Source organism: Miscanthus floridulus, chromosome 15 (genome assembly GCF_019320115.1).
Source record: "Miscanthus floridulus cultivar M001 chromosome 15, ASM1932011v1, whole genome shotgun sequence".
In the NCBI taxonomy this organism is placed as follows: domain Eukaryota; kingdom Viridiplantae; phylum Streptophyta; class Magnoliopsida; order Poales; family Poaceae; genus Miscanthus; species Miscanthus floridulus.
The window spans coordinates 81,448,499-81,460,605 of NC_089594.1; positions in this window are offsets into that span (position 1 = coordinate 81,448,499).

Here is a 12,107-nt window from a genome sequence, read left to right on the forward strand (position 1 = left end):
TCCATAGTCACTGGTGGCGGTGGTGGTGGATTCATGGGAGCATCATGACCATGACCACGGCCTCTGCCTCTTCCTCCTCTTGCGGCCATCTGCTTTCCAAACAAATGCGCAAAATTTTAGAGATTTCCAAATTATAGAGAACTTATAAAAGATAAGGAACAACGCTGAGAATTTTTTGGACAAGATTCAAATACAGCAGTTCAGTAAATCTGTTATAACTTGAGTTTCAGAGACCCAACAGAGGCGTACCAAGAATGGTTAGAAAGCTTAGGAGATTAGCTACAACATTTATTTAGAACACTTTTATAGATTCTGATATACACATGGTCAAAAACAGAGCTAAACTGAATCTGTTATGAGTTCCAGACTGCGCAGAATCATCAACTTGTGACAGCTAGATCTCACAAACCTGAATAGATATCAATGTGATTCCAGAGACATTTGAAAGATACATAAGTCTAGATATCTCCACAAAAAGTTCAGAATTTTTGGCAGCCCAGATCTCGAGATACAAGATAAAGAACACAGGCTGCTCCAGAAAATAGCACAACAGATATATGATAAAGCAACCCATCTGCATTAAGACCACATCTAAACTTAAGGTTCAAACCTATGGAATTTGTGGACATGCCCACAAACTTCCAGCAATCAAACAAACTCCAAATCATCCAAGTTCACAATTAAAAATATCTAATCACTAAAGTTCACAAGACAAAATAGGACTAGACATGACACACGAACTAACAACGTCGTAGCTTTAAATAAGGCACCAAACACCTAGGGGGTTGTGTCAACCATGGTGAACGACCGGGGCTTCTTGTAGATTGGTGGCAGCCCAAGTTGAGCACACAGTTCGTCAACCTGCTTCTAGAGACGCCTCTCGGCCCTCTGCGATGCACATAGCTCTCCCTTGACTTCTTCATCTACCCCCTGTATGGCATGGACATGTCGTACTGTTGCTTCCAGAGTTGGATCACTTTCTGGTGGTGCTAGGACCTACCAATTACCCTCATGGTCATTGCAAGGAAGGAATCTAAAATGATCCTCCTTCATGGCCTCAAAACGACGACCATGGTAGTAGATGTAAGCGTCTTGCGCTGCATCTTCCATGCCAACCAATGCATGAGCCTGTCTGGCAGTGGCACTATGGACAGTCTCCACCTCATGTCCATTCTTTATGTCATTCCAGGCGGTGACAACCAGCTCTACCTTCCAAAAAGTTGCCTCCAAAGGGTGCTGGTACTCTGCACAGTGATAGTTGATGGAGGCATGCAGATTAGTGTAGTAGTCATCCAGCACCTAAGTAAGAAGGGTGTGGTAGTAGGCCGTCTCTGGGGCCTGCTTGAAGTAGTATTTGCATGTCCAGCTCATCTCCACATCCACCACAGGGACGGCTGGGGGTGGCATAGGCGTTGGTGAAGTAGCTGATGACTCTATTGGTGTAGCTGCAACAGCATAGACAGGTGCAACAGCTAGAGTAGGAGCAGGTGCAGGTGCAGGTGCTGGTGCGGGAGTCAGGGGAGCCATCCACTCCTCATCTTCCTCGATTAAGGGTTCCACCTCATCATCAGAGACGACCACAATCTCCTTCTCCTTCTGTGGAGCACGGGGGGTGAACATGGCATGATAGCCTACAGAGCTGAGGCGGGCGGTCTTTGGGTTACGAGGCATCTATAGATTTAGAGTAAGATAGAATTAGAATCAATAATTTTATATAATAGATTAAGGTATGAAAAGCATAGATATTTTAATAAAATAACAAGAATGGGACAATAAGCATGAAACCAGTGGAGCAAAGATGCTAAAACGACCATCTCTAACTAGGCTTGCATCCTACAGTCATCACGGCTCTGATACCAATTTGTCACACCCAATTTTAAGGATAAAATTGAATGCATAAAACTCATGTGTGCCTAGGGATCAGTTACACACATAAGTTAACAAATTACAAAAAGTATCATCATAGTGTATCTTACATCACGATTAATACAATCACATAGTCTTACACAACACAGCGGAAAATAAAAAGGTAACTCTCTCGTGGTAGCTCCAACATGGGGACGGATAATTGGTTGACCACAAGCCTAAAAGTCCTCTAGAAACTCCTTATATGCATTGACATCTGTTACCCATCCGGAATTTTTATCCAATATTGAAAGTAAACAAGCGTAAGTACTTCCCGTACTTAACAAGATAACATGGGGTTATGAAAGCTCAAAAAGGGTGACTCTGGTTTACTGCGGTTAGCACTTTTAGTAAGTCAAGATTTTATCATCAACTATTATCAAGTTATGCTTAAGCTCTAATTAAACCCACATGATTAGATATTAGAATCAATTGAATCATATTATCATCGTAGAACATCATAAATGAACAACAATAAGTAACCATTTATTCTATGAGTTTTCTGGGCCGCTCGTGACCATGAGCATGGTTGTTATAACAGTTTGTAACACTCTACAGAGGTTGTGCACTTTCACCATGAGTCATGATTCCCATATGCCCGGGTTAATTACTCCCATAACACTACCAAAGTGAGCGGGCGGGGTACACTATGAAGCTATTTCATAGGTTTCTCTAACAAGTTAGGGCTGCTAGGTTTCCTTGGTAGGCAGATGTAGGAACCCCCCCCTTTCCTATGCCACATCTCCATCGCGGCTATACACATAGGAATAGAGGCAGCCCTATACCCAACATGGCAAGCCCCTTTTGCGCCATAAAGTAACCTCTAACAAGCTAGAAAAGGTCCTATTACTAAGCTAAAGTCAGAGCCATGTGACCCTCATGGTTGCACTATCAGTCCCAGCTTTTACCGATAGATAAGTCCTTATGGAGGGCCAAGAGCATCATGATCAAAAGTCATTTGCTCCTTCGCCCTATAATTCAGTTGTTTAAAAGCAAATTTTACCTTTTTATTCTATAGAACCATTAGTCATTATGTAGATCATGTACAGTTACATTGAGCGCTAGCAAACTACCCATATGCATATAACCCGTAGGAGACAAGGAAATAGGATACTCAACCACTAGGATGTCCTTACGAGTATAAAAATTAGACACAAATGAGAAATTAATAAATGGTGAATATGACATCAAGGTAGATCCCATGCTATACTTGCCTTGCTCAATGAACTTAGGCTACTCCTGCTGGTCGTCAAAGAACTCTTGGTCTCCAACGTTCTCCTCACCATCTGAACTCGACCAACAAAGCAACATACAAGCATTCCAAAGGCATTCATGCAAAGCAAACAATTATGGGATTAGAACAATACACCAGGGCATGAAAACAAGATAAAAAGGTTCTTAAAAAGAGTCTACGTCTCTCTACAATCACATAGACGCGAAGTTCACGAAAAACGGAGCTAAAACATGAAAGTTATGAATTAAACAGGGTTTCCTATAGCAATTTATTTAATTCAATCTAACCTCAAAATTTAAATGTTGCAAACATGTTTGATAGTGGTATTAACATGTAGAGAACTTAATTATGAACCTAACAAAATTTGAATGGGTCGATTCGGATCTAAAACGATGATTTTATAAGCAAAACAATGCAGTGGCATTTTTGTAAATAGAATGAACTATTTTTGAATTTAAATAAATCAAAAAATCAGGATTTTCATCTGGTCGAGGACTGCGGGTGTAAAAAGAATAAAGCCAAGGGGATCTTAAGCAATTCTGCCACGTGAAGAGGTATCAGCCATCCTGGGCCATTGGATCATGGATGGACGGCTTAGATTAGGAGAAAGGGGGAGAGGGGAAAATCGGTGGCCGGAACAGTGCTCCGACAGGGCGGGCACCATGGCCTGCGGCGAGGAGGTCATCGTAGAGCGAGAAACAAGGCCTTCGAGCCACGATTCGATGAACCGAGGGCACCAGGAGAGAGAGAGAGAGAGAGGAGGTGAACGCGATCTCGCCTAGGCCGAGAACATGGCCGGAGTACATGGCCGACGCGGTGGTGGCCATGGCCGGCGGTGAGAATCCCGCTGGTGTCCACGGCTGGGCCCTAGAGGCTGTGATTCATGAAGTTAAAGGCACGGGGAGAAGGAGGGGAACAAGGGGGTCTCACCGCGGATGAAAAACGAAGTCGGAGATGAATGGAGACGACGTGCGGCGAGAAATGGCGGACGGCACGACGGTTTCTGAGTTCGGCGGATCCCGACGCGTCTCTGTGCGGTGGTTGCAGCTCTATGAGCCCTAGCGAGGGGGAACTGTAGCAGCAAGGGCAGCGACGGGGTCTAAGCTCCCCTTTATAGAGGCTGGGGCGCGGGGACGCTCCCACGACGCGAGGGGCGAGCGTGGCAGCGGAGGTTCTACCTTGATCGCGTGCGACGCGGGAGGTGGGCGATGGCGCCGACAAGTGGGCCTAGGCGGTCAGCAGGGAGAGAAGGAGCAGAGGGCGCGGCGGCGGTGGTTGCTCACCCGAGTTGGGCTAGCCTAGGAAGAGAAAGGGGAGAAGGGGAAGGAAGGGAAGGTGGGCGAGCGGGCCGGCGGGGGAAAGATGGGCCAACAGTCCAAATGAGAGAAAGAAATGGAGGGACAAAGAATTGGCTTTTCTTTTTCCAAAACAATTTTCCAACTTCATTTTCAAATAGTTTTTGGAATCATTTTGATATTTTTCATCAAACCACTCAACTCAATAAATAAAATGCTACAGCATGAGTACATCAACATGTATCTATCCTTAAGATTGATTTCAATTTCACAAAAAATTATTATTTTTCCTATATTTGAATGCACACATAATTACATAAATAAATCAAATTTAACTATTTTAAAAGAATGCAAATTTTAGGGTGTTACACAAAATAATCCCGCTGTTTACACCAAAATTTGGGAAGAAGAATATGGGAACTCGAAACTTCCAAGATTGAGTCATCAAAGAATCGATTGCATAAGGATCGACATCAGCTGATTAAGATGCAACACTGGGATTGGCTCTCTTTAGATGATGTGAGCAGATAACGACCAATAAGCTATGGTTGGCGTCAGGAAAGACATGTCGGACTCTACAAAAAGGGAAATATTAGGGTCCTAGTTATCTTAAACTAGAAATGTTTTCTCTTATACCAAAGACTGTAAAGAGTCGTACTTGAGTAGGATTCATGCTTAGGCTCCGGGTATAAATATTGGAACCCGTCTATTGTAAAAAGGACATCCAATCAATCAATACCAATTACTTTTTTAGCTTTACTCCAACCCTTAGGAGTAGGAGTAGTGTAGATCTCGATGAGTTCTTCAACAAGCAGGGCTGCATCGGTTCGGCCGACCTCCGGCTTGTTGTCAAATTATCGGCTCTACCTAAGGGTGGCGTCCTTCGGGTAGATTCATTAAGTTACCGATCTTGCTGATGTTCTTATTGTCATTAGTTTCAACAACATCAACCTACCCGATCAAGATCGAACTAGATCGGCCTCATATCCTTTTAGTCCCTCGTTTATTTTGCCACATTGTGATGATTCTTACTTTAAATGATGGATTACGTTTCATCGGCTGTCCTACTTCGATCTTGGTCATGCATAGTACGCGGTTATGGCATGTCTGATCTTGAGGAGGTTTACTGGCTAGTTAAATCTGGTCTATAGATCGTCATTATGGCTGTAACGATCTGGTCGATCCTCACTGATGGCACTCTAGATCGGAGGATGCTAGTTGGTAGACTTGCTTTCCACCAAGCGTGACCTTGGCTGTTTGCTATGCCTACATCGGCTAAATAGCCGATCGCCTGCACTTTAACGCTCATAGTATTTTTTCATGATCCTGTTAAATATGAATAGATTTGTTTTCTTTAAAGGTTTAATCTGTTATCTTTATTATGGCTGCCATCGATCCTGTCGAACCCCACTGTTAAAGATGATAGGTTAGATTTGAGGAATTTATAGGTCTGCTCGTATTGAATAGTCGATTATTCACATGCTATGATCCTTTTTCTACTTGAATCGGCTCTTTTAGCCGATTCGCCTGTGCTTTCACAGATATGACACACTTTCATGAACCTGTTGAAGTATGGTCAGTTCTATGGGTTTTCTGGTTCTAGACTATCATCGTCATCATAGCTGCATCGATCTGGTCGAACCTCACTGTTGACGGTAATGGATTAGATCTAAATGGTTCGTAGGTCTGTCTGTACTAAACAGTCGCTTGTATGCGTGGCATATCCCTTTTTCACCAAATTCATTGGCTCTACACTACGTATTGATTGAATCTGATTTAGCCAGTGATGTATCTTTGACATATACATGTTAATAGCTTAAAGGAAAGAATCATTAAAGTTGAGTGCATCACAGTCGTCATTATAAAATCAATCATAATCCGCGAGTGTTACAGTCCTTAACAACCGATTTCTTCTCTTATCGACTATTTAGTCGATTTTCCCGTCTGGCTGCTCCCGAAGCAGCACACTTGGAACTATCTGGGCAAGGCTGACATGTTCCACCTTAAACTACTGATAAACTTTCTCTCCTTGTCAATTGCAGGTCAAATTGACTAGCATGCCCTCAGGAGGAATTCGTAGGGTCGACTGGTCCTGCGTTGAAGCCAAGTGGATCTCTAGCATTGCTCCATCAAGCAGATCCTTCTAGCTTGCGATGTGCCAGGCGCAGCGACATGTTTTTGCGCCGACACACGTCCTGGCATGCCCGGTGGGACCCCACAATTGTCATGGCAACTCACAACAACAGTGACATCCTTATGGTGCCTTATGAATACCTACCTGATGAGGATAAAGATGTCATCAGTAAAGCTATAGAAGAATTTCAGAACAAGTGTTTGTTGTGCTACACCAAGACATGCGACAATAAAGTTGTTTAGAAATATCCACTACCAAGAGTTTTGTTGCATGGGCAGTCAGATACAGACGAAGCTAAGGATAGGTGTTTCTTCATAGAGGCTATAAACAAATTTGTTCATGATGCCATATTAAACCATAATACAGTTTTCTTGAACACATTCCACAACACCATGAAAGAGGTGTTTCATGGATATCCAATTGATCAGGTTGGATCGGTTTACTATAATATTCCACATCCGTCGACTCAGGGGACTAATCAAGCCAGTACTAGCCATCAAGAAGCAGCACCAGCTGGTAATGATGATGTCCTAGTAGTTCAAAGCTCATCTGAGCAACTTCAAGGTGCTACTACTAATCAGATGTAGTATAATCCTGGATCGTCAGTGCAGCATGTGCAACAGACGACGGGGCAAGTTCAGAATCAAATGGTTAATTTTGACACAGTAGGCCAGATACCGTCGCCAGCTTAAAAAATAGCACCATCAGTTTAAAGGATTCGTAGAGATACAGATCATAGCATTTACAACCAAAGACTTCAAGCAGCAAACTAGCAAAGGACCCAATAGATAGAGATTCCACAAGGGTATCATTATGGCACAGATTACAATACCTTTCATATGATTCCAAATCTAGGGTATCAAGGTACCTAGAATTTTAATCCGTAGATGGGTCAACAATTGTAGAGAAATCCAGATTCAAGTGCTGATGAGTTGTTGCTCAGAGTAACCGAGATGATAAAGAATCAGTTCGGTTTGAAGCCAAAAGGGCAGACCTTATCGTACAAACGCCTATATCCAGAGTGGTATGATTTGGTTGCTCTTCCTATAAATTATAGGCTCTCAGAGTTTGCTAAGTTCACTGGCCAGGATAGCACAAGCACAATAGAACATGTCAGTCGGTATCTTACATAGTTGGGCGAAGCATCCATTGAGGAGGCTCATCAAGTTAGTTTCTTCTTGTCCCTGTTGGGACCAGCCTTCACTTGGTTTTTATCGTTGCCAATTAATTCCATTGCCAATTGGACTGACCTAGAAAAAAAGTTTCATACATATTTTTACACTAGGATAGGGGAAAAGAAAATTACTGATTTGATGACCATAAGACAGAGAACTAATGAATCGGGCACCGAGTTTCTTTAGAGATTCTGAGAGATCAAAAATTTGTGCTTCTTATTGAATCTAACTGATGATTAGCTAGCCGTTTTGGCCGTTCAAGGAATGTTGCCAACGTGGAGAGAGAAGTTGATTGGGCAAGAGTTTGACAATTTAGGTCAGTTGGCTCAACGAGTGGCAGCACTTAATAGCCAATTCTAGAGTATGCACAGAGATACTTGATTCCAAAAGAGCGTCGCAATTGTCGAAGCCTATAATCCATATTCAGTTGATGACGGCAATGAGTACAAAAAATAGGAAGAGATTGCTGCAGCTGAATGTAATTGGGGTAAGAAGACAGTAATGGTGCCAAATCCTTAGGGAAAAGGAGTTGAAGAAAGCTATGATTTTGACATCATAAAATCGAACAAGCTCTTCGATTTCTTGCTTGAGAAGGGACAGATCAAGTTGCCCGCCAATCATGTTATGTTGCCTCCTGATCAGTTGAAGAATAAGAAGTTCTACAAGTTTCATAATGCTACTTCTCATTCCACTAATGAGTGCAGAATTTTCCGGCAACATATACAAAGAGCTATTCAGCAAGGAAGGCTCAAATTCGATACACCTCAAAAGATGAGAGTCGATGATAATCCTTTCCCAAGAGATTAGAACATGGTTGATGCTAAGTTGCTCAAAGGAAATTCTAAGGTCCTGACATCAACCAGAGCAAGAGAAACTAGAATAGTCAATCCCGAGATGTAAATATCGGCTGATGAATATAGAGAGATTCAAAGGCGTTGTGACCAACAAAAGAGCCGATACGAATAGGGAGAGACATCAAGGGACGGGGCAATAAGGCCGCGTGTCACATCTTGAATTTTGTTGAACAAATGGCAATGACAGAAGGAGAAGGATTATCAGCGCTGGCTAGAAGAGAAAGAATACCATTGTCAACAGGAGAAAGAGAGGTATGAAAGAAAATAAGCTGAATCACATTGGAATTATCCTTTCTTTAGGCATTGCTGGAATGAAGGTTTGAGATTGCCTACCAAAAATAACTGCCCAGAGTGCAGTGAGCAATATTGGGAGTTTAGGCAATCTCAAGCCAACCGCCGGTCTATCCATGCTTGAGATGAACATCATCATAATAATATAGATCGGCGCTTAAAAAATATAAGTGTCCATGATCGGCTTGGGAAGCGAGTTGTTGATCAAAATTGGGCTAATCCAGGAGGTTTGACAAGAAGCCAGAAAAGAACAGTGCAACACCTAAGGAACAGAGAGCTAGAACAGGCTCAAGCATCTGGTAGACCTCAAGTATGGCATGCTAAACAAACAGCCGATAGGGGTCAACCATCGGCTAATATTCAAATGGCTTTTCTATTGCAGTCAGAATTCAGGGCTCCAGTAAATCAAGAAGTCTATTTAGATTTCGATGAATTGGAGTATGAGGAGATAATTGCCAAGTTGACAGTGATATAGCAGGCTATATTCGATAAGCCAGTCAAGCATCAGCACTTAAAGGCTTTATATGTAAAAGGTTTTGTTGATGGGAAGCTGATGAGCAAGATGTTGGCGGATGGAGGTGCTTTTGTCAATCTTATGCCTTACACCACTTTTCGTAAACTTGGCAAGGGACCAGGAGATTTGATTGAGACTGACATGATGCTTAAGGATTTTGGGGGTAATGCATCTAAGACCAGGGGGCAATGAACATCAAATTGACAATCGGAAGTAAAACTTTGCTCACCACATTCTTCGTCATTGATGGAAAAGGGTCATACAGTTTACTCTTTGGTCATGATTGGATTCATGCAAACTATTGTGTACCATCAACCATGCATCAATGCTTGATTCAGTGGCATGGAGACGATGTTGAGCTAGTTCATACTGATGATTCTATAGGTATCGCAACAGCCGATCTAGTATATTGGGAACTGGAAGACTTTGAGTGTTTTTCTAGCAAACTATGAGAAGGAGGCTTCATTAAGATCAATGATGAAAGCCAACAACTGATCCAAGTAATCGGCTCTGAGAGCTTACTTTAATGGATAATCCTATAGAAGGTACAGGTGGTAAGCTAGGGCATGGCTTTAGGTCGGCCGGTGAATTAAAGGAGATAGACATTGATCCTAGAGATAGGCTTAGGCCGATGTATGTGAGCGCTAAGTCAAATCCTGAGTACATGCTAGAATTGATAGGTTTATTAAGGTAAATTTAAAGATTGTTTTGCTTAATGAGATGATTGGCCTAGATCGGTCAGTTGTTTAATCTTTGGTCTGAAGAGTTCTGGTGCAACCCATCAAGAAGTGATCGATGGAAAATGTTTGAAGGAATATTATCCTAGCGTTTGGATCAATACTTGACAGCCGATTCATTCAGTCATCGGCTCTAATAGCCAGTACCAGAAGGGTATCGTCTTTAGCTCAAAATTAGCCCAAAAGGGGGAAAAGTCGATACGAGATGTATCACCTATAGAGCAAAAATAGATGCAGAAACAATCATGATGTACACAAAGACATTGCAGAAGTACGCCAAAATACGATCATAGAAAAACAGAAGATTTCATTCATTGGTTAGTTTGCCCTAAATACAAACTAATCAAAGACATTGTTTATCACATCCTGAGCGGATTTGATATCCGCAATGGCCTCCGCTGCATCGACGAATTCCTCGATCAACTCCTCGTGCTCCTCAGGGACGTCGCCCATCGAGAAACCGGTCTCCATGGTATGGAGCTCGTACCCAGTCTAGACCTGCACCGCGGCCAGCGCCATTGATGCGCCATGACGAACACCATGATGGTGATCTCCTAGATGAGGGCTGGGATGTCGTGGAGGCAGGCATTGATGAGGGGGCTCCAAGCATTGACGGCCGCCGCAGCCACGATCGTCGCCAGTTAGAGGGACTCCAACTATACCGTTAGGGCTGGTGATCATAGAAACAAAAGAGCTATTAAGATAAAGATAGTGGAAATAAAAAATAAAGGTGTTCTTGGAGTCCATCTTACACGCCACCATGGCATCGGACTCGGCCAGCCGTGCTCGAGCAGCGCTAGCCTCTTCCTCAGTGGCGTGAAGGGCGGCTTAAGAGACCCCGAGGCGGATCTCAAGTTGGTCATTTTCCTAAGTTGCCTCAGAATAATGGTCCTGGGCTGCCCTCCACTCCTAGAGGAAACGCTGGGTGTCGTCGCTGTTGTAGGAATCAGAAGAGTCCGACGACGAGTCCGGCGTGGAGGCAGCATCAGATGCGGCATTGGAGGGCTTGCTAGCCCTAGGAGGAAGTAGACGAAGGCTATCATTCAAGATGAACCTATAAATAAGTCAGAGAAGTCCATTGCCATTAGCACAAGATATCGATCTTTACCTCATACGGTGGAGGCGCTGGCTCATCGGCAGATCCTCCTCTAGAACCTCCTCCACCGCGCGCTTGCCCCGATTGTCCTCGCCGGACATAAGGTTGATTGGATCTATAAAAAGGGGGAAGAAACCTGCTATAGGGTTTGTGAAGGTGGATAAGTGCAAAGGAACAGGAGTAGTTGCGAGTATAGATGTGTTCGAGGCTGAAACACTTGGATAGTATTTGTAGCCACGAAGAGAGGTGGTGGATGTCTCGAGACGTGCAAAAGGCAACCATAATTAATAGGAGGCGAAGCGCCACCTCACTAATGCCGAAGAGAATTCGGCGTTGATAACTGAGGACAGAAGATTGGGGAGTTTTCTTAATAAACGCCATGTTTTTAGACTTAATTGGATTAATGTCAGAGGTCTGGAATCGATTATTTTCAAATTGGCTCTTTAGCCGAGACAAGAAATACAATGGATCGGCAGAAAATATGGTTATCATTGATTCTACACAAGATACATGTTGATACACAAATTACAAGTCTAGAACATCCTAGATTGCTTTCAATGCTTCTAAACGGATAGCGTTGACTTCCGCGATTTGTTGCTTGTCCTCTTCGGCTGATCTAGGAATATCCTCAAGGCTGCTATAGATGGCCCTGCCTTCTCTAACCCTGGTCAGCAGTTCCTGTTTCTTCTGCTTGATGGCATTGGGTATTTGAGCCAGATTGGACCTATGGCGATCGATGGTAGCTTTCATGTTCTCCATTTCCTTCTCAAGTTCTGCACGTTTGGTTTCTAGTTGGTTCAGCTCTGGATCGATCCTGAAGGAGGAGTTCTTCAAATTATCAATCAGCTATGTCAGCTCTTTGGCCTCTTGTC